Source organism: Podarcis filfolensis (assembly GCF_964270895.1).
Source record: "Podarcis filfolensis genome assembly, chromosome: 12".
Lineage (NCBI taxonomy): Eukaryota > Metazoa > Chordata > Lepidosauria > Squamata > Lacertidae > Podarcis > Podarcis filfolensis.
In genome coordinates this window covers 41,459,323-41,480,815 of record NC_139614.1, presented here as the reverse complement: position 1 = coordinate 41,480,815, position 21,493 = coordinate 41,459,323, and the positions used below count along the sequence as shown (strand labels likewise).

Here is a 21,493-nt window from a genome sequence, read left to right as displayed (position 1 = left end):
TATCCTCACCAAGCACCTGATATGCCCAGCAGCACAGCAGCAAAATACGTGGGTGAATCAGGTGTTTGGCGGGGATAGAGCAGTAGCAAAAGATGCACTTCTTTTGCTGCTGTTGTGCCTGGCAGACCAGCTGACTGCAGCCAGGCAGGTAGGTGGAGATGCTAGGGGCCAAGGGTGGTGCCTGGACATCTCCATCCAGTTGCAAAAGGCCGGGGTGTTAATTGAAAATATAAAATGTAATTTGAATTTTTGACCATGCTAAAATTTGTTGTAAAACCTCAATAAAAATAATTAAAAATAAATGTGTGGTGTCTATGCAGCTACACACACCTTTTCCATGCAGGCAAGCAGGAGACATCATCACAGTTCAAGAACACAATCTAGACAGGCAAAAGGACTGAAGAGGGATGTGGAGCAGCATTGGTGTATGGTGTGGCTAGCGGAGGGTCTCAAAGTCTGACCTGGAGGGCTGCATTATGATCCGCCCTCTGTGCTAGTTGTTGTTTAGTCATTTAGTCGTGTCCGACTCTTCATAACCCCATGGACCAGAGCACGCTAGGCACTCCTGTCGTCCACTGCCTCCTGCAGTTAGGTCAAACTCATGCTGGTAGCTTCAAGAACACTATCCAACCATCTCGTCCTCTGTCGTCCCCTTCTCCTTGTGCCCTCAATCTTTCCCAACATCAGGGTCTTTTCCAGGGAGTCTTCTCTTCTCATGAGGTGGCCAATTTAATATAGAAGTGTCATCTGGGGTGCTGTAAAAGCCCCTGTGATACTAGAACTAGACACAGTTCTAATTCTGATACAATACCTGTGATAAATTTAACACGTCAAATGCTCCACCCCCCTTTTTATTTATGCAGGCAAGAGCCGTATTGGCAGAATTTGGAGTTGCTATACTTGACTGTCTCCAGTACCAGCCTCTATTATTATTATTGCAAAATATTTTTGTGCCTTGTTTCCCCCCGGTTGCATTAATAAGTCTTGTGAGAGCTCAGACACGTTCATCTACAGGGACATAAAATCTGAGCTTATGAGGATTGTGTTTCACTGTCGGACTAAGTGGAGTTGGCAGCATCTTAGCTTTTTTTGCAGCATGCGGGCACTGAGAGGTTGCCCATGAGGCAAATCTTCACTGTGTCACAGGTTCATGTTGTAACATGATAGCACACTGAGTGTTACAACATGGTTAGTCTTGCTGAGAGGGAATTTGGCGCAAAGGCATTAGCACAATGGGATTGGGACTGGCATTCCCTGCTTTTCCTTACCCTACCCTGCTCTGACTTCATGCTGCACCATTGGGTGGGTTGCCTCACTGTTCTCCCTCCCTTCTTTCCCCATCATAGAACTGGGACAGTGGTGTTAGTTGTGACAATCCATATCTTTACATCCTGTTTCTCCAAGCAGGAAAGGCTCAAATGATGTTGTGACATGGAATGCATTTGTAGAACATGTACAGACAACACCCATTCAGGGTGGGTTTGGGTTTGGGAAGAGCTATGAGTCAGAGTGGTCAAAATGAATATGTATTGAAGACTCCCACACTAGGTCTTTCTCTCACACATGGCTGCCTTCTTCCCATGTATGTGTGGTGACATAAGTGAATGACATAATGATGATGCGCAAGCCTTAGTTCTCTAGACCTCCCTATAACCTGTCCCTCTGTATCAGTGTTTCCAGTTTCCTGTGTTCCTGCCAGTTTCCAAACAGCCAAGCTCAAAAGAGTCACTTCAGGCAGTATTTTTAGTTTTTAGGCAACAAAATATAACTTTGTTACATTTTAAGGGTATGTAGCCTTTCACCTGGCTAAAAATGATGGATGTTACATGCACTGTTGGGCATAGCCCAAATAATGATATTACAGTGGTACCTTGGTTCTTGAACTTAATCTTTTCTGGGAGTCCGTTCGACTCCCAAAACCATTTGAAAACCAAGGCACAGCTTCCAGTTGGCTGCAGGAGCTTCCTGCATTCAATGGGAAGCTGCGGAAGCCGCGTCGGACGTTTGGCTTCCGAAAAACCTTCACAGACCTGAATATTTCTGGGTTTGTGGCATTTGGAAGCTGATTTGTTCAAAAACTAAGCCATTCCGGAACCAAGGTACCACTGTATAGATAATCGGGGTCCTGATTTAACCCACAAAACCATTCTGCTGCTCCAGCTGGGGCTGGGCAATGTATTGATACATTGTCCAAAATCGGTTTGAAGTCCACATTGCGGGAGCGGTTTCATAATATGCAACGTGGCAATATATCGCTAATCACAACGTGTGTCCGCTATGTAAAAAATCGCAGTATGGGAAAAACCATGAAGCTGGTCATAACTTCTCTCATGATTGTTGCTTTAGACTATATAATAACAGTTGTAACAATATGTTAAAGGCCAAAAAAAATAAAAAAAATAAAAAATCAGTTTAAGTAGTAGCAGTGGCCAGGATGTTACCCTATTTGCGTCTACATCGTTCCATTCTTATCTCAGACATTGTGAGATATAGCTGGTGATATATCACAATGTTGTACACTAGACATTGCTCAGCCCTACCCCCAGCCATGCCTACCTGTCCCATCCTTGATATGGTAAATGGCATCAGGGGCTCAGGGGTCAGCCAGGTAAAGGTGTGGCTGCCTCATCTTTGAAGTCCATTTGCAGGCAGTTTGTAGTGAAACCTCTTGCAAACAAACTGAATATCCCCTCACCCTTCTGTCAAACTGGGTCCCTGTTGGGTGGGAGAAGGAAGGATCCAGTGCCCTACTCATGGATTAAGGTATCAGTTTGACCTTTTGAACAATGCTTTGGCATGATATGAGCAGCCATGGTGAGTATAATAATTTAGTAGGTTTTTTTAAAAAAATGCATTTTCACTTTCTACGGTATCCATTTGCTTTTTATAATAATTTTTTAATGATTGAAGATTGTTGCAAGTTTTTACTTTGAGTAATATCATGGTGTAGGACAGTAGCTTTCTTTTTTTAAAAAAGAAAAATCAACAGCCAACACATGTATCCACATGTAGATTTGCTGTGCAAAATGCTGAGGTCTGGATTAGCTGGTCCTGTTTAACAGCAGTGTTATTCTTAGTAGCTGGGATAGGCTGCATGGGATTTTGGGAGTGGGGAATAACTATTGGGTTTTTATATATACTGTAGCTAGCCATTGCACAATGGCTATATTATTATTATTTATTTATGAGATATATAGATATTGGGAGTGCCCCATAAGTTGTTAGCGCTACTACACTACTGAACTGGCATTAATTTCAGCATTGATGATCTAGTGTGGCTTAGTGGGTACATTGGGTTTGGATGGGAGAGACCTAGCTACAAATCACTGCTCCACTTCCAAGCCCAGCGTGTGCCTAGGGCATGCTGCCCTCTCTGAAGTCAAGTGGGGCCACCACCTAGCTAAAGCTCAGGAAATCTGAGTCTGGTATGGTTTCTGAATGGGTGACCATCTAGATACCTCCTGGGTTTCACAGTAGAAGAAAGGCAAGATATGAATGTAAGAAAATGAGTAAAACACCTGACTTGGAGAACTGTAAAATGCACTTACATTCTCAGGTCTTTTGGCTGTTAAGGGCTGCCCTGGTTTATTGGCTGCTGGTTTATTTTGCGTTGTCCTTTTAACATCTGGTTGTTGTTTTCAATGGAACGCCACCTTGTGATTTCAAAAGGAAGGCAGTATATTGATATTTTCAATATAATGATTAAAATATGTTGAATTGTATGTCTTGAGCACATTTGTGTCCACGCATATACTAATGTTTTTACTGAACAGACACTAGGGATGAGTGGAACAGAACAATTGCATTCCAGAATAGTTTTGAGATTCCCAGATCCTTTTGGTACTGCTTCGGTTGACTCCCAGTTGAATGCACATCTTGTTGCTGCTTAATGTGCTGTCTTTGGGTTCATGTGGTAATGGTAAGCCAGAGTTCAACAAGCTATGTCTTACCAGGAATGAGTGAGCATGCTGCTGCTACACACTGCTCAAATCCTTCCCTCCTGTGCCCTTTGCGATGCCAGGAGGAAACAAACCAGAGTGCTGGCTTAGTCTTGTGTACAAACCAGTCTTCGAGGTTTGTATCTCTCCAAACAAACCATAAGAACAAGCCAAGAACAAATAACCGTCTATTCTTGGCTTGATCTCATTGTTTATTTGAGAGAAACAAACCTTGAGTGCTGGTTTGCATGTAAGCCAGTTGTTGTGGCTTGTTTCCTCCTAATGCGGCAGAGGGTAGTGGGTGCAGTTGGAGCATTGTGCACCCAGTATGCTTGCACATTCCTAATAAGCCAGGCATGTCCAAAGTCTGTTTCGGGGGCCTAATGCGGCCCATCGGTTGATTTAACCCAGCCCCCGAGGCAGTACATGTCCTGGGGTAAAATCCTAAAAAGCTCAACAACTTTGGTCAGCCCTCACGCATGTTCACTTCATCAAATCTGGCCCTCTTTGAAAAAAGTTTGGGCACCCCTGTGTTTGGCTCACAGTTGAATGCAAACCAGTAATGTGTTAGTAAATAAAAAGAGCACCAGAGGGTAATGAGGGATGTGGCAGCCATAGTTAGCAACCAGTTCTTAGCTGTGCACAGGGGTGTCAACCTGGGACACAGGCATGCTGCAGGAAAGAGCCAGAAAACTGCTAGAAAAGAAGTCGCAGCAATTTGCAGATTCCTGAAGTAAACATTTTGCAATACTAATTAAAAAGGAAACGGAGTAACATTTGCAGTCCTTTTCAAGTATAGAAAGGCCCTAAACTCTGCATGTATCTCTCCCCCCCCCACCTTGTAGAAATAAATCATGGATCAGTGTTGCAATTGATGGTTTAACTTAATATGTAACAAGAAACAAGAGCCTTTTTGTTAGTGAAAGTTCTCTTGTTTTTAAAGCTCTTACTAACTGTAAATATAGTTCTGGAACAAATGATCCTGCACTGTTAAGAACCTTTTCAGGCTAATCTTGATCAAATAACCCATTGCAGAGCACTCTGCGCTCTCTATTGCTGAGAGAAAATGTTAAATGCTTTATGCAAGAATCTTGCCACTTTGTTCATCATGTAGGGTGTGTGTACTTTTAAGTCTGTTTCTTGCATCTAATGGAAGAGACTGAAACCATAAGCCAACCACTGTCAATAAGGCAGTGGTGGGGAAATCTTATGCTCAGGGAGCAAATCTGCCCCCAAGGTCCCTTTATCTTTTTCTTGCCCTCAGAACTCACCCCAGGCTGCACCCTTCACTGGCCTTTCTTCACCCCCAAGTGTTTTTGTCTAACTGGAATCTGCCCTTCTGATGCCTCTTGCCTATCTGGAAGGAAGGTTGAGGGGGCTGTGTGAGTGTCTGTAGAAACTAGCTTACTGTGCCAAGGCAAAACTTACATTCAGTGCTGAACCCACTTTTTCCTCTGGCCCTGCCCACTATTGACATGTGGTCTTTGGAAGGGAATGCAGCACATTCTTTATCAAAGAGTTGTCACAGTACTAGTTTATGGTATTATCAAGGTACTGGTGGGACATCATAGTCTTCAGAAAAATATTACAATATGACATAAAAACGTGAATTCTAAGTTTGAATACAGGAATGAACTAGTGTACAGAATTACACCAACAGGTCAAGCTTCATGAGGGCAGGAGGAATATTATGAAGGGGGTGTGGAGTACTCTGTGAGTCAGGATGATGAGCTTGAGCCAATCAAGTTTCAAATAAAAGAAAAATCCACTCCGTTGCCTGCAATTTACTGGAGAGTCCTTTAGCTACTGTAGGATGATTTGGAATGGATTTTAATTATTCTACTGCTGCTTTGATTTTGTTTGATTGTGGAGAGAGTGAATGAAGTCTGTTATCCCCCTCCTTTACTAAAATTTGATGAAATTGATTTGCCAGTACATTCATGATAGCAAGCAGAGAGTACCTCTTCTTCATGTAACATGCAATTAATGTACAAAATTCACCACTACCACAACATGCAAGGATGGCTATTAACTTAAGCTTTTGGTGGATTTTAAAAAGAGTTGACTGCAGGGATTAGCCATGATACCTAAACGGTACCTCCATGTTTGCAGGTAGTTTATATCTGACTCTCCTGGAGAGAGGACTATAGGAAGCTGCTTTATATTGAGTTAGACAATCAGTGGCTCTCCAGGGTTTCAGACAGGGTGTCCTTCCCAGCTTTGGCTGGAGTTGCCAGGAATTCAACCTTCCACTTCTGCATGCAAAGTGGATGCTGTACCACTGAACTATGGCCCTTTCCAGATATATAATGTGGAAGGGCTGTTGCCTTCATACTCCAGTTTTTTTGTCCATGGAGGCATCTGGCTTGATGCTTTTAGCAGCAGGGTGCTGGATTTCATAGATCCCTTGTCTGGACCACAGGAGTCTTCTATTCTTACTGTGCCTTTATAAAACATGTTAATGATCTTTCATTTGATTGCATTGTACTTATGGGGTTTGTATTTTAGCGTGTAAGTTGATTTGTACATAAACCTTAAAAACCCCAAACCAAATATATTTGAAATCCAATTTCTTGCCTAAGGATAACAAAAACAACTTCATCACAAATCACCTGTTTTGTAGCTTTATGTAAGTATCTTTCCATAGAAAATGTGCATGATATTTGTCCTATAGATGCTGAGAAAACTAGGTATGTTCTTTACTGCGATGGTGGCCATTTGGATGATGTCATCTCAGCTGTCTGCTACACCTAAGAGAGAGGGGCCTTAGATACCCTTCAGCTCTGGAGGACTGTGAATCAAACAAACCCATCTGTATTTAATTATCTCTAACTTTACCATGCAATAGGCAACATTATGTTCCCTGACTGTACATTTTTAAACAGAAAAGTTATAAATATATGTATGGTGAAGGGAGGAGGAGAAGAAGTTGAACATAGTGTGTTGTCTTGCTCAGGGTCTACATTCTCCTTGAAAGTTGTATAATGATGTTACTTTCCCTGTAAGGATTTCTGGCGCTAAAAGACCAGCTGCTCAGGCTCCACTATGATGTCCCAGAGTTCTGACCTGGTTCTGCTTATAGATAACTTCAGCTTCAAAAAAAGCTAAAGTCTTAATACCAAAGTGGAATGCACTGGGTTCATGTTACAAAAGTCCTATAAAAATAATATTGAGTGTCCATTTTAATATCTAGCAGGATCAGAAAGCCCTGTACAATGCTTTCCTGAAAAAGCCTCAGTATTCCAAATCAGTACTGGAATATGCAGCAGCTCCATGTTGGGAATTTAAAGGTGATATGAACGTCATTTTGTAGAAAGAAAGAAACTGTGTGGTTCCCAGTTTGGTTATGGTGCAACACTTTAAGCATTCAGTGTGTGGAATAAATGTAAATGCCCCCCTGTTTCGATGGGGAAGCTATAGTTTTCTCTCTGTGGTTTGCTTTCCTCTATGGCAGGGGTGGACTCCAAGCCCCCATCAGCCCCAGCGAGCATGGCCAGCGGTCAGGGATGATGGGAGCTGTAGTTCAACAGCATAGGGAGGCGACAGGTTTGCCATCTCTGCCCCCATAGCTTCCTAACATCTGGCTCCACAATTATGTTCCTCCTGGCCTCATTTGAATAACAAAGCCATGAGCAGTGGGTTAGCTTCATCCCCCCCCCCGCCCATTTTTGAGCCAGCAGGACAGGTAGCTAGCTAGCTACATCCAAGAGTGCTGACAGCATAATTTCCGGAACACTAAATTTTCTAATGTGCTTGGTAAGGATGTTCTGCAGCTGTGAAAATTTTGTTTATGCTGATCTACAAAACTGAAGGTGTTAAGTCATTGTGACAGATACAAAATTTTTCTATTTTTATTTTTTCTTTGCAGGTATATGTGAGAGGAACATGCATACACATCTGGTATAATTGGCAGCAGTAGCTAAATGCGAATCCATGGCCAGTTTAGCATATACCTAGTTAAGGGATTTTTTGCGAGAATTTTGGGATGCCTAGAAAGTGAGACTTGGGTTTTGGACTAGGGGAGAGATCTGCATAAAAAATGAGCCGATGGGAGTTGTAGTTAAGAACAACTGGAGGGCATCGGGTTGGCAAATGCTGTATTCAGGTTTAAACTGGTTGTTGAGTTTGGTACAAATGGAGGAACTTTCTGTACTTCTTTGTTTATGGATCTGCAAGATGTAGACACACACCCACTCACCTCACACACTCCAAACCTGCTTAGGATCTCGCTCCTGTTGCCAAGATACAAAGTAGATATCTCTCTTTAACCAAAGAGGATCTGGCATAATTTGTCCTGTTTTGCAGATGACATGTGGTTAGGACCCTCCCCGCCAGGAGGTATTATGCCAACTGTCACTGAGCTGGTTCTTAGCAGCCATTTCTGATAAATTGCTTTTGAATCATTAGTGAGTTTGTATCGGTAAGTTCAGGTTATTTAGTCAGAAGCTTATATGCGGTACATCAAATACAGAGTAGGGCTATCAGGACAACCATAGAGAAGGGAAAAGGGGGAACCAGTATACATACACACAAAAATGAGTGGGCGAAAGTCCCTACAGGAATTGATATGTTAGGGTTCCCCGCCTCTTTACTGTTATGCTTGTGTGTGTGTGTGTGTGTGTGTGTGTGTGAGAGAGAGAGAGAGAGAGAGAGAGAGAATATGAAATTGATATAATGTTACAGTGGTACCTCTGGTTACGTACTTAATTTGTTCCGGAGGTCCATTCTTAACCTGAAACTGTTCTTAGCCTGAAGCACCACTTTAGCTAATGGGGCCTCCCGCTGTTACTGCGCCGCCGCCACACAATTTCTGTTCTCATCCTGAAGCAAAGTTCTTAACCCGAGGTAATATTTCTGGGTTAGCGGAGTCTGTAACCTGAAGCGTATGTAATCTGAAGCATATGTAACCCGAGGTACCACTGTATTTGAATGCTCCATCGTGAGTCGCTTTGAGGTCAGCTTTGTTGCTGGAAAAGTGGCATGCAGCTATCAAAGCAAAGCAAGTTCAAATGGATCCATGACATATCTCTGGCACCTGAAAGGCAGCTTTTTGCAGGAAAGGGGAGAGGTCAGGGGTTAGACAGCTGTTCCAAAGCCAATATGTGAAAGTACCGAAAGCAAAACAAAACAAAACAAAGTTTATGCTTCAGGATGATGTGACAATTCTCCTGACTCATTATCTAAGAGCATACATGGGTATGTTTTGTAGTGCATCTATTCTTTGTGGAAGAGCCTAGGTTTTTTTTTGCAGTCATCATAATCAACAATAAGAGTGACCCATCTGAGAGTCCTGACAACATACTACTACTATTTTGCCAAACCTTTATTAGGCATTACAAATATAGGCCACCATAAAGCATTCATTTATACAATTTAAAAATATATACAAATAAACAGTCATGTAAAAATATGTGATGAGGATTTCCACCTGAGTTTCTTCCTGCTAAATAGTGCCATTCACCATTCTGAGAGATACTATTGATAAAAACTCAGTCACTCTTGCAGTTACTTCCAGGTTAATGTCAGACAGATAGAATCTGATATTTTCATTGTTCTGTGACTACCCTAAAAAAGGGGATAGCACACGTTTACATAGCCAGTTGTACAATGGGCTGTAGAAAGGAATATGTTCTACTGTGTCCGGCACATTCAAAAAACATCTGCAATGTCTATCGTTTCTGGAGATTTTAAAATATCTGCCCTTGACAAAAGCTGGGGGGGAAACATTCCATTGGGCTAACATAAAGGCGTTGCATTGGACTGGAATTACAAATTTGAAATATAAGTGAGCCTGTTATCTGTTGTCTTTAAAACATAAAACTTGGGGATGAATATTTATTTACAGCTGACTTGAGGTTTTGTTTTTCAATGTCCCTTAATCTGATTTGAATATTATGATAAATACGATATATTGCTCACTTGAATTATACAAGAGTTCTAAGTCAATACCAATAGATCTGATTTTGCTATGTAGAAGTTGAAACCATCTGGATTTATAAAAGTCCTTAAGAAAGCAGACTAGAAGGTTGGCAACGGAAATGGCAACGCAACCAGGTTTTTTTTATAGTGCTAGCCCACACCCAATATTCCATTGTGTGTATACCTAGTTCTGCACGCATCATCTCATACCTGGGAATATATATATTTTCTAATTTGTGTAACCTTATTTGCAGAGAATTGCCACCAAGTAAATGTCACTGGTTTATTCCGCACTCCATTCGTGCTGAATGAGGGCAAGGAAAACACTGGGTTAAAGGAGAATATAAGAGGATCTCTCAGTGCTCTGCTTGCCATCATCTTGTATTTGCCAGTTTGTGCTCTGTGATCGTAAAACTTGATGCAAGGAAGGGAGGTGATGCTTGATGTCAACACCAGATCAGTTACTGACAGCAAGTGCCAGTTTAAAGAGACGTTTAGGGAGATGTGCAGTGCTTCAGGCAAAAATGTTCTTGTGTTGCAAGCAAGATTCTGATCAAAGTATAAAGCAAATGTATCTGGTGTAAATAATAATAATAATAATAATAATAATAATAATAATAATAATAAATGGTTGTGCCCACAAAGAAGGGGTTTTAAGTCTGATAAAGGCAAGGAGCTTACCATTTTTAGGAATTTGTTGGCCACTCTTGCCCCGTCCCCAGAATGGGAACCTGGATTACTTTGGTCAAAAAGCAGAGGGCCCAGCCTCTTGGCCATTGCTCAGGAGTGGAGTACATGCTTTGCACATAGAATAACCCAAATTCAGTCCCTTGCAGCAACAGGTAGGGCTGTGAATGACCCCTGCCTGAAACTGTGGAGAGCCATTGCCACTTGCTGCAGACAATACTGAGTTAAATGGACCAATGTTCTGACACTATAAGGCTCCTTCCATATAGGAGTAACATATTTAGGATGGTCAAGCAAGTACCTACTTGGTATGGTTTTGGGTTGAGTAGGTGTGTGGGAGAAAAAGCAAGAATTGACATCTGAGAATTTTTAATAAATCCCCAAAATCTCATCATTATCTAGATCAAAGATGAGGAATATACTTTCCCCCAACTCCCAGCCTAGTGGTTAGGGGTGGTGGGAATTGTAATCCAACAACATTCAAAGGGCCACATCTTCCCAGTTCCTGCCCTAGAGAGAACACGGAGGACCTGTAGTTTAGTAGCAGAATCTAACCTTCAGATTTTGACTTAGATTTGGTTAAGAGGCTTCCCTGGAGCTGGTTAGGTAAAGTCTGAGGCTGTGTGCCATTTTTCTCCCAAGCTTTTGGGAGCTTTTCCCACCACCAGTTCTAAGACGGAGTATAGTTGCACAGCCTGTCGCCTGGTCTAATTGTATGCAAACTTTGGCCTACTTTCACATGCTCTCTGTGAGCAATCAGTTCAGATATCTGGCAAGAGTCACCTTGTCTCTTCCTCAGCAGCCTGTTGGTTTGAAAGGATGGGGAGGGGGCAGAGAGAATAGGAGGACACGGGGTGGGGAGACACCTACGACTGTCTTCAGCCCCAGCCCCAGTTAGCAGACGGGGCCCTCCTACTTGTGGTTCCCAGCAGCCGGGATTCAGATGGATAGTGCCTCTGACACTGGAGTCAATATAGCCACCATGACTAGTAGCCACTGTTAGCCTTATCCTGCGGGTATTTATTTATCTCATGAAATGAATGGACCCCATTGTTTCATAAATAGTTTTCATTCATTATGAAGTGAATGTACACCCCCAGGCCCATTTAACATTTCTTCTCATTCAGACACTGCAGCCCACGGCAAATGCTATTGCAGCATTCATTATCGGTTGCATTCATCATCTGTAGAAGTCGAGGCTAAGCAGCTGTATCTTCCTCCCCTCACTAGAGGAATCAAAGCTCTGGTTTCCCATCCTTCATCAGAAGCTGTCCAGATGCTTCCAGTTTGCAGCCTTCTCAGCCAAGACGATTTAAAAAAGAGTTTCCAGTAAAAAAACAACAACCTTCCATTGTAGGGATTTCAGTGAGAATCCTACAACATTGGCTTCTGTCCCTGATTCCATGTGCAAAGAACCCCTGCTGACCTGCTTTTGCTGCTGCTTCCATACATGCCATAATTTACTTTTTTTTATTCCAGGCTTTCCCCGGAGCTAGCTAAGATATTGCAATGCACATTTTACAACCGTGGGAAACTGGCAATATTTCTCTCTCTGCAGATATCAGTGACTTTTCAGTGCCTGAGGCCTTCAAGTGGCCTGTGATCACAGATACAGTTTTCACCTTATTCAAAACAAGAAGAGATGTACTGCCTCTTGAATAAAATCTTTTCCCTTCAGGCTGACTCTTTAGTTGTTTATAGGTCTAAATGTACTAAGCAAAAGAACTTGATTGTGCTTTCAGTTTTATTTTCTCCAGATATATTTTCCCATTTTAGGGTGGTTTGTTGTTGTTATATCATATATATTTATTATATATTCACTTCCACTTTTTGTTCACAGATTGATATATGGATGAGAACCACTCTCCTTTCCTAGTCTGTTCCCAAACCATTTGGGATTGTGTGGGAATGAAACAGCCACATGGATAGGGTAGTGATCAGGTGTCAAAGATCTGTATAATTGTTCCTCTCCACACTCATCTGAGAAGTTTATAATTAAACATCTTTTTTATTTTATTTTTAAATTATTGCATTTCTATCTTGCCTTTCCTCTAAGGGTTTCAAGTTGGTGTACAGCCCCCCCCCCCATTTTATCTTCACAATGCTTTCAGGTAGGTTAGGCTGAGAGATGGTAACTGGCCCAAGGTAACTCGGTGAGGTTCCTGGCTGAGTCAAAATTTGTACCCTGGTCTCCCAATTCCTTGTTCAATGTTTGAAGCATGACACCACACAGCCTTTCATTCTGCTGCAGTTGTGTGGAGACTGTAGCAGGCATCTCTCTCTTCCTCCAGCCTTGTATCATGCTGTTAAAAATTTTGTTTTACTGTCCAGATCTGCTTTCCCCTCTTGCTTATTTTCAGGTATTGGAACTCTTAACCAGCTCAACCAAAAGCATAATTCTGTACTGCAAATTTTCCTTTTGCAAAAGCCCTTATTTCAGTTTTGAAACACTCATTAACCATGCCAATGGGTCAGATTAGAGCATTATATATAAGCTTGTGCAAAATGCATGCTTTATTCTGAAATGGGTATTTAATGGTTTTTGGCAAGCAACAGTGTGTGGGCTGGGAAGAGGGTAGGACTTTAAATTGAGCAGGCAGTGGGGCTATATAGGTTGGAAATATAAGCAGGAAACCACAAAGAAAGGGAAGGTCAGATAGCTGTGCTGGATGGAGCTGAAATAGTTGATTATTTATCCTCACTGTAAAAAGAAAGAAAGAGAGAAACCTGCACTTGCTGCAGCTGTTTCTTGAGTCACTCCCTAATTGCTAAATATCAAAGAGGAATTCCTTTTTAAAAAAACTTCCTATCTGTGTATCACCTTTTATATCCCACCTTTCCTTCAAGCAGCTCAAGGGGGCATAAATGCTTTTCTTCTTCCTCCCCTTCATTCTCACAACAGCCCTGTGAAATAGGCTAGGCTGAGAGACTGTGACTGGCCCAAAGTTATTCAGTGAGTTTCATGACGGAGCAGGGAATTGAACCCAGGTCTCCTAAGTCCTAGTGCAACACTCCCCACAATGATGGAGGCCGGGATGGCCATTAATTTGGACCACATTTAAAAAAGGAATAGAAAAAATTTAGCAGGGGATAAGGCTCTTAATGATTACTAGTCAGGTTTGCTATATTCTGCCTTCATGGTTAGAAGCAGTAATGCTTCTGAATATCAGTTGCTGGCAGCCACAGGAGGGCAAGAGTTCCACTGTGCTGGGGTCTTGCTTGCCGGCTTCCCACAGACATCTGTGAGAACAGGATGCTGGACTAGCTGGGCTGTTGGCCTGATCCACTGGGGTATTCTTACATTGAGAGATACATCTCTTTAGGGTCAGGCAAATACATTTTCTATCACCACCCTGGAAACACTAATGACAAGCAGTCGCCTCTGTGCCAGTGGTCAGCCTGGCTGGACACTGGCCGAGGACTCCCAGAGCTCAGAAGGGCTTTTGTCTCTCTGACCTACCACCTACTCACTTGCCACCAGTTCCAGGTGGTGGTGTGTGGGCGCTGCTTGGGAGCTCAGCTCAGCTTCCATCCACAGGTGACCCACAGCCCAAAATGTTAATGACAGAGGGAGGTCTAAGAGAGCAGGGAATAATTGAAGAACACTCTGAACATAAATACAGGTGGTCTTTTAAAGTTATTTGGGCTAGGAAGTTATACTCCCCTTTCTCCCCGCCCCAATTATGCTGAACTTTTAGGGAAGAGGCCTTGAATATTCACAAGTAGCCTATCCCTGTTGTGGCTACTTCCTTGATATGTTCTAGGGCAGGAGTCAGCAAACTTTTTCAGCCGTGGGCCGGTCCACCATCCCTCAGACCATGTGGTGGGCCGGACTATATTTTGAAAAAAAATACGAACAAATTTGTATGCCCCACAAATAATCCAGAGATGCATTTTAAATAAAAGGACACATTCTACTCATGAAAAAACATGCTGATTCCCGGACCGTCCGCAGGCTGGATTTAGAAGGTGATTGGGCCGCATCCGGCCCATAGGCCTTGGGCTGCCTACCCCTGTTCTAGGGGCATCAAAGCATTTCCATTTCTACTTGCAAGATATTGTGGAGAACATGCACTTGTCCTCTTCTCCTTCCCTTCCCTTCCCTTCTCTTGCTGCAGCTCTGGTCCAACAGAGGAATTATAAGGGCACAAAAGGAAAACAGAAAAAGCAGTCAATAACATTGGGAAAAAATTTCCTCAGTGTTCATTGTTTGCCCACAAAAGTTAAGAACAGTTTAATCTATTTTTATTTCACCAGTTTTAGTTACGTAATGCTTTTCAAACTGTTTGTTGCCTGCTCTAGGTTGGGTTGTTTAGCTGGAGAATTGATTTTAAGAGTCCGTATAAGATTTTTGCATGCTGGATTATTATGATAACATTTAGGCACCCCAGGGCATACTGCAGCATTCAGTTGATACACTCCCTTTGCCTGTGACCTTACATTTGGCAATGAACCAGGTGTCTGTGTTAATGAGCCAGTGAAACAGGCCTTGTTATATCATCCCATCTCAGAGCAATACTTCTCAGCGATCAAGGGAATAACTTATAAGTGATTATTGAAGTGTGGATGTGTGAAATGAAGAAAATTTATACTCCCCATTAAAGTTTCTTTGTTTCCTCTTTTAGCAAAGAGTAGTAGCTTTTGTTTCTGAGATTTTACACTTTTTCAGTGTATATCTTAAGGGAATCTTAACTGAGTTTTTCATAACAATAAAATGTGTTTTAAAATCTTTTATCATTTTTTGACTGAAAATGGATCAGGCCTCAAGAAATGCTCCAAATCTTTGGGCAACTTCATTCAACATATGCCATTTTAAAGTGAGAGTAAAATAGCAGAATTATAAGAGACATTGAAGAGTCTCAGCTCCTTCTGGTTTGAAAATAAATCCTTGATGCAACCTGGTTTAAATTATTTTTAAAGAAAAAAGACTTGTTATGCTTAACAAGTGTAGCTAGCCATCAATTCACTTTGGCAAGCCACTATGACAGTCAGTGTGGCGTAGTGGTTAGAATGCCAAGACAATGGAGATATGTATTCAAATCCCTACTGCTACTTGACACTCACTGAGTGACCTTGACTCATTTAGTCTCTCTCAGCCTAACCTTCCTGACAGGGTTATAATGAAGATAACATGGGAGGGAGGTGATAGGAGGGATATCGCAAGTAGTTGCAGTTCCTTGCCATATGGAACTGCAACTTCTTGTCTATCTTACTAGCGCCATTGTGAAAGGTTCTTGAGATAATGACCTTGTTTGCACATCACAGCAAGCCAAACTATGGGTTGCTGGGATCACACAAACATTCTGGCTCCTGGGAAGGAGCCTGGGCCCACTTTGCTCTCCTCAGCCAAAACCTTAGCTACAGATTGTAGTTAAGAAAGAGATGCATTAAAGACAACCCCAAGTTCAGATGACATGCTAAGCTGAATCTTGCCTTAGTTGCCGTACTGTGCCATGCGTCTCTAGGAGCAAGCATGTTCCATGCAGTCCCTGTAAGCCATAGCTTGGTTTACTGTGATGTGTGAACCAGGACAATGTAATGTATGAGAAAGCCTTGGCACCCTTATTGAACATTAGTTATTCTTATCAGTGTGGAATGTGGCACCCTGGCTCCCTTTCGGAGCTCTGTCTGGGTTGCAGTCCTCAAATTACCCTGCAGTAGCCTCACTGGCTATTCTAGAAATAAGTAAACAGTGGAAGGATGAAGTTGATGGTTCTAAATTTTGCTTCCTCTTGTCTTGGTATGTGTATATGCTACAAATGCAGATCTTAGTCAGACATATCCAAAAAAACATCAAGGCACGTTTTCTAAAAAGTCTGGGAAGCTCTTGTTGTAATGGAGAACAAGGAGATCAGGATTCTTACAGCATTCGTCATTATGGAAATGGCTCAAAACACAATTCTCCCCAGAATGCTTGGCTCAGCAAAAATAGGTGCAGCCATCAATGCTTTCCATTGTTTCAAGGAACGGTGAGAACATTTTAAAGGTGGAAACTTGAGGATAATATTTTAAACATTCCAACTTGGAGCACAAATCTTTCAAAGTTGATTGCTCTGCTGCCTACAGATAGTGGTGTATGGTGATGTTGAGTGTTCCATGAAAATCCTGAAAGTGAAAAAAATATATACTTAAAAAAGAACGAGTAGATTGATCTACAAAGAGTTCTGCATCTCTTTAGCATAACAGTGGATCTTATGAACACTTTGGGAATGGAATGAGTTCAGAATTGCAGGTTGTTCATAATTGAGTACACTCTCCCTTCTATGTGCAGTATCTAATAGCCAACAAATCCAACTTGCCAAATTTCTTGCTATTCCCTCCCTCCAGTTCCTTCCCTTGGTCTTTCCAAGGCTCCCTTTAATCTAAATCCTACCCATCAACTTCCATTTGCAAAAAAAGACAAGTACACATTATCAGTGGCTCTGAATCAACAGCCTTTGGGAGAGGGGCAGTGCATCTGTGCATTGTGACCATGTAGCTGGGATAGGGTTTTCCGCTTTTAAAGCCACCCATGATAACAAAAAAGAGTTGAGTATACCAATGCTATAATCTCAGTAATTATGGTTGTATTAAGTAAGAGCTGGAATCGTTATCTTGTGGTATGCGGAGACCAATAGTGTTAAGACATTGGTCTTCAGCTGGGGCCCTGTATTGGATCACAGTCTGGCGTAAAGTGGGTCACAACAGCAAGAACACTGCCATATAATTAAAGTAGCAGGCATGTCCAAAGTCCATTTTGGGGGCCTAATCTGGCCTGCCGGTTGATTTAATCTGGCCCCCATGGCAGTATATGTTCTGGGGTAAAATCTTTAAAAAAGCTCAGCAACTTCAATCCTAAAAAAAGCTCTCAACAACTTTGGTCGGCCCTCACGCATGTTCACTTCATCAAATCTGGCCCTCTTTGAAAAACGTTTGGACACCCCTACGTGTGTTTGGGCTAAAGGTGGCTCTCGGTCTGCCGAGGTTGAAGACTACTAAAGCAGTCTATAGTCCTTCTCTTCCTAGTTATTCCTTTTTGTTAAAGCAGCCTTTGCCCTCCAGATGTTTTGGAATACAGCCCCCATCAGTCCCTGTCACTACTGGCTGGGATTGAATAGAACAAAACATCTGGGGTACTCCAGGTTAGCAAAGGTTGCATTACTCCTTTATCATTGCAGAAAAAGATGGGTTCATTGTTGTGAAGTTACCATTGATATATTGTGTTGGTCCTTCTACAGATGGGCTGGTAGAAGCATTCATAATGGTAACTCCCCAGATATTTCTTGTTTTATACTATATTTTCATGATTTTCTTACAACGCCATCTCCTTTTGGATGAAATCTGAAAACAAAATAACATTCTACCCCAAAAACCTGAATATTAACAACACTTCCTTTTTATTTATTTAGACATTTGTTCCTTACCTGCCTATGGTAAAATCAAACTCTTAGTAGCTTACAAATTAAAATATTAATTCCACAAAAAAAATAAACACCAATAAGAACAGCATAATAAAAGCCAAGTCTGAATATCCCATCCTATGTCAGCATTATTTTACTCCACCACGCCCACCCAGTTGTCTTTGTCCATGGAGTTTTCTTGGCAGGGATACTGGAGTGGCTTGCCAGTTCCTGCTCCAGGTGGATCACGTTTGGTCAAAACTCTCCACTATGACCTGTCTATCTTGGGTGCCCTGCACGGCATAGCTCATAGCTTCTCTGAGTTATTCAAGCCCCTTCGCCACGGCAAGGCAGTGATCCATGAAGGGGTGAAAGCCATGGTTTTCCCAGTAGTGATGTATGGAAGTGAAAGCTGGACCATAAAGAAGGCTGATCGCCGAAGAATGGATGCTTTTGAATTATGGTGCTGGAGGAGACTCTTGAGAGTCCCATGGACTGCAAGAAGATCAAACCTATCCATTCTTAAGGAAATCAGCCCTGAGTGCTCACTGGAAGGACAGATCGTGAAGCTGAGGCTCCAATACTTTGGCCACCTCATGAGAAGAGAAGACTCCCTGGAAAAGACCCTGATGTTGGGAAAGACTGAGGGCACAAGAAGAAGGGGACGACAGAGGATGAGATGGTTGGACAGTGTTCTCGAAGCTACAAACATGAGTCTGACCAAACTGCGGGAGGCAGTGGAAGACAGAAGTGCCTGGCGTGCTCTGGTCCATGGGGGTCACGAAGAGTTGGACACGACTAAACAACAACCAGTATGAAAAATGGGTGTACAGATAGGTCTCACGGAGGAACCTTACTTGGGAGAAATGGGTATATTTTGCCCAGTCACCCCTCCACTAAAATCCTTGGAGTCTAATCCAATGAAGGTATTCCATTTCCACAAGGATTTCCGCCTGTGCAATAGGCTAACAGGACAACTTCGTTGACTGCAACCTCAAGCATCAGATTTCCCCCTGGTGGGGGCAGCAGTCACTTCTCCACTAGGGAAGAACAGCATAATAAAATATGAACCAAGAACTTCCTTCTCTGTAGGCACCGTTTGTGTTACTCTAACCTTCTCTTTGCCTTCTCTGTTTTTCTAAAGGTCAGTCTTTGCCATGACTTCATTACTTGGCGTAAAATATTGAAAGGCTGGAGCAGGCTAGTTTCTCACAAAATGAATGAGCAGAATAGTGTCTGCACACTTTGCCTCATATCTTTGGCTCTCGAAGGGCTAGAGTCTTGCTTTCAAAGGAAAAGAAGGAAACTAGGAATCCATAACATGGCATAATTGTGGGTGTCAGGGGGAAGCTCCTCTCCCCTTGACCACCTGTGGATGCCCATACTTGAGACCCTGCAGATGTTGTTGGACTCCAGCTCCAGTTAGTCACAGCTATCATGGCCAGTTGTTGGGGATGATGGGAGCTGGACTCAAGCAACATCTGGAAGCCACATGTTCGCCATCTTTGCTCTAGTCAGACTAGAAGGGAGATGGCAGTGCTGTGAAAGGTCTTTTATTTGGAACCCATTTGCTTTATACATGCCCAGGAAGGAAATGAGGCTTTATGAGCAAGAAAATGATACTTCATGGGCAACCTTTATATGAATGCTTAGTAATTTGCAGATTATCAAGATTAGATGTCATGACATGCAAAAGTTCTCAAGATTGGATGCAGTGTTCTTGAATTTCAAAAATGCAGAAAAGATGCACTTAGATATTTTGCACATTAATTTCAAGTCATATCAAAACCAGATTTTTTAAAGGGATTTCTTTTTTAAAAAAAGAGCTATAGAGAAATCTAGGTTTGATGCTGCAGTTTCATTTTAATGAACGACTACTTAGTATTTGCACAGCAATTTAAGAGCATATGAAACATTACATTATATCTATCTATGTAATCTATCTAGTGCACATTATCTGAGTAATCCTCACAATAATCCTAAAACGTGGGCCAGTATTACTGCCCACATATTGTAGATCAGTAGTCTTCAACTTTTCCAGTCCCAGAACCCACTTTTAACCCAAACATGCATTTGGGGACCCATTTCCTAATCTTTTACTGCAGAGAGAGAGAGTGCGCAAGAGCATGAGGTCTAGAGATAGTTTAGGCAGGAGTTTCAATTGATTACTGCCTTGATATTTTGGCCATGCATTTGAAAATCTTCAGAGGTAACTTTATTTAAGCACATACTTCTCTACTTTTGGCCTTTGAATGATAACAGGATTTGAGACACAAGTAAAGCTCTGACACCACCTTGGCATGCAAACTTGCACTTCAGTTTATTTCTGTAATAGCAAAAGGACAAAGTCCTCGAAGTCAGTGGAAGCTTGTTGATACATGCATGGTGTTTAACAAGGAAGTCTTTTCTGACAAAAAAAGAAAAGACAAGACAAGAAAAGCAAATCTCATGCTCCTTGTATACAAAGAAGGAAGATAAAATTTGAATTAAGTACTGTACTTCAGTTAAAGCAAAGTATCTGTATTGAGCCGGGGAAAAATAGTTAATGGCTTGACACATTTATTTATTAATTAAGTTGCATGTGTAGAAAAAAAAATGATAATGGGACAAATAAGTCGAACAGAAAACACAAACAACTTGGGTAACTAACCCTGTGTAGAAGTGTGTGGGAGCTGCAAAACAACAGAGGCAGATGTTGGTGGGAAAGCCTTGCCTGTCAGCAAGATGCAATGTGTAAAAGATCAATAAAGCATTAATCTCTTTCACTCAGCACTCATTGAGTCATTTAGTGAAGATTTGGCAAGTTTGGATGCACAATTATCTTCTAGTTTGAGTGGTGGCTGGTGCCCATAGGAATTGATAGTGTGGAAGGCAGGGAGACCAAAAACAGGTGGGCTCAGAGCCAATGATAGGAAGAGCCAACTAATTCTAGCTTAGTCTCCATCCCTCTTCCATGCTGAGGTATCCAAAGGACAAAAGTGAGACTAAAGAGGAGGAACTTTAATCCCTTGGTCGAATTGAACAAAGAAGGCAGGTAGGTGAGGCTAGGTTGTGTTGTTTATACCAGGAGATGGGGAAGCATTGAATTGACTCTGCTGGTGTGTTTACACTGCATCAGCTTTGCTATCGCCTTGCTCCTCCCCATCTACCCTTTCAGTAAACAGCAAAATGACCTTCAGCAGGATCACCACACTGTCAACTGCAGGATGGAGGGCAACAGCAAATCTATTGTTTAATTATTATTTTTTACTATTATTGTATTTTGGCTGCATACAATAAACTACAAGTTATGCTAAGTACAAGTAGTAGCAATGCTACTCTGCAGTATTTTGGTTTTGGAATGTTACGCTTTTAAGCACTGGAAAGTATCTGCCCTATTTTTTGAAAACCATTTAAAGACAGTTTAAGGTTTTTAAGCAGGGGCTGGATGGCCACTTGTCATGTATGATCTAGTTGAGATTTCTGCATTGCAGAGGGTTGGACTAAATGACTCTCAGAGTCCCTTCCAACTCTACAATTCTGTGATTCTATAAGACTAATATGCATTTTGGAATCTGTCTCCAGCTTCTT

General features: G+C 42.0%; 1 protein-coding gene and 1 long non-coding RNA gene across 9 annotated transcripts in view; both read left to right on the top strand.

Annotated features, from left to right (window-relative positions):
* Positions 1 to 21,493, top strand: part of PARD3 (par-3 family cell polarity regulator) — a 560,882-nt gene that overhangs the window by 59,938 nt on the left and 479,451 nt on the right. The gene's annotated exons all lie outside the window — the stretch shown is intronic.
* Positions 18,108 to 18,733, top strand: LOC310746388. The gene is made up of 2 exons (XR_014540697.1): positions 18,108 to 18,291; positions 18,626 to 18,733. It is a non-coding gene; the product is annotated as an uncharacterized lncRNA (long non-coding RNA).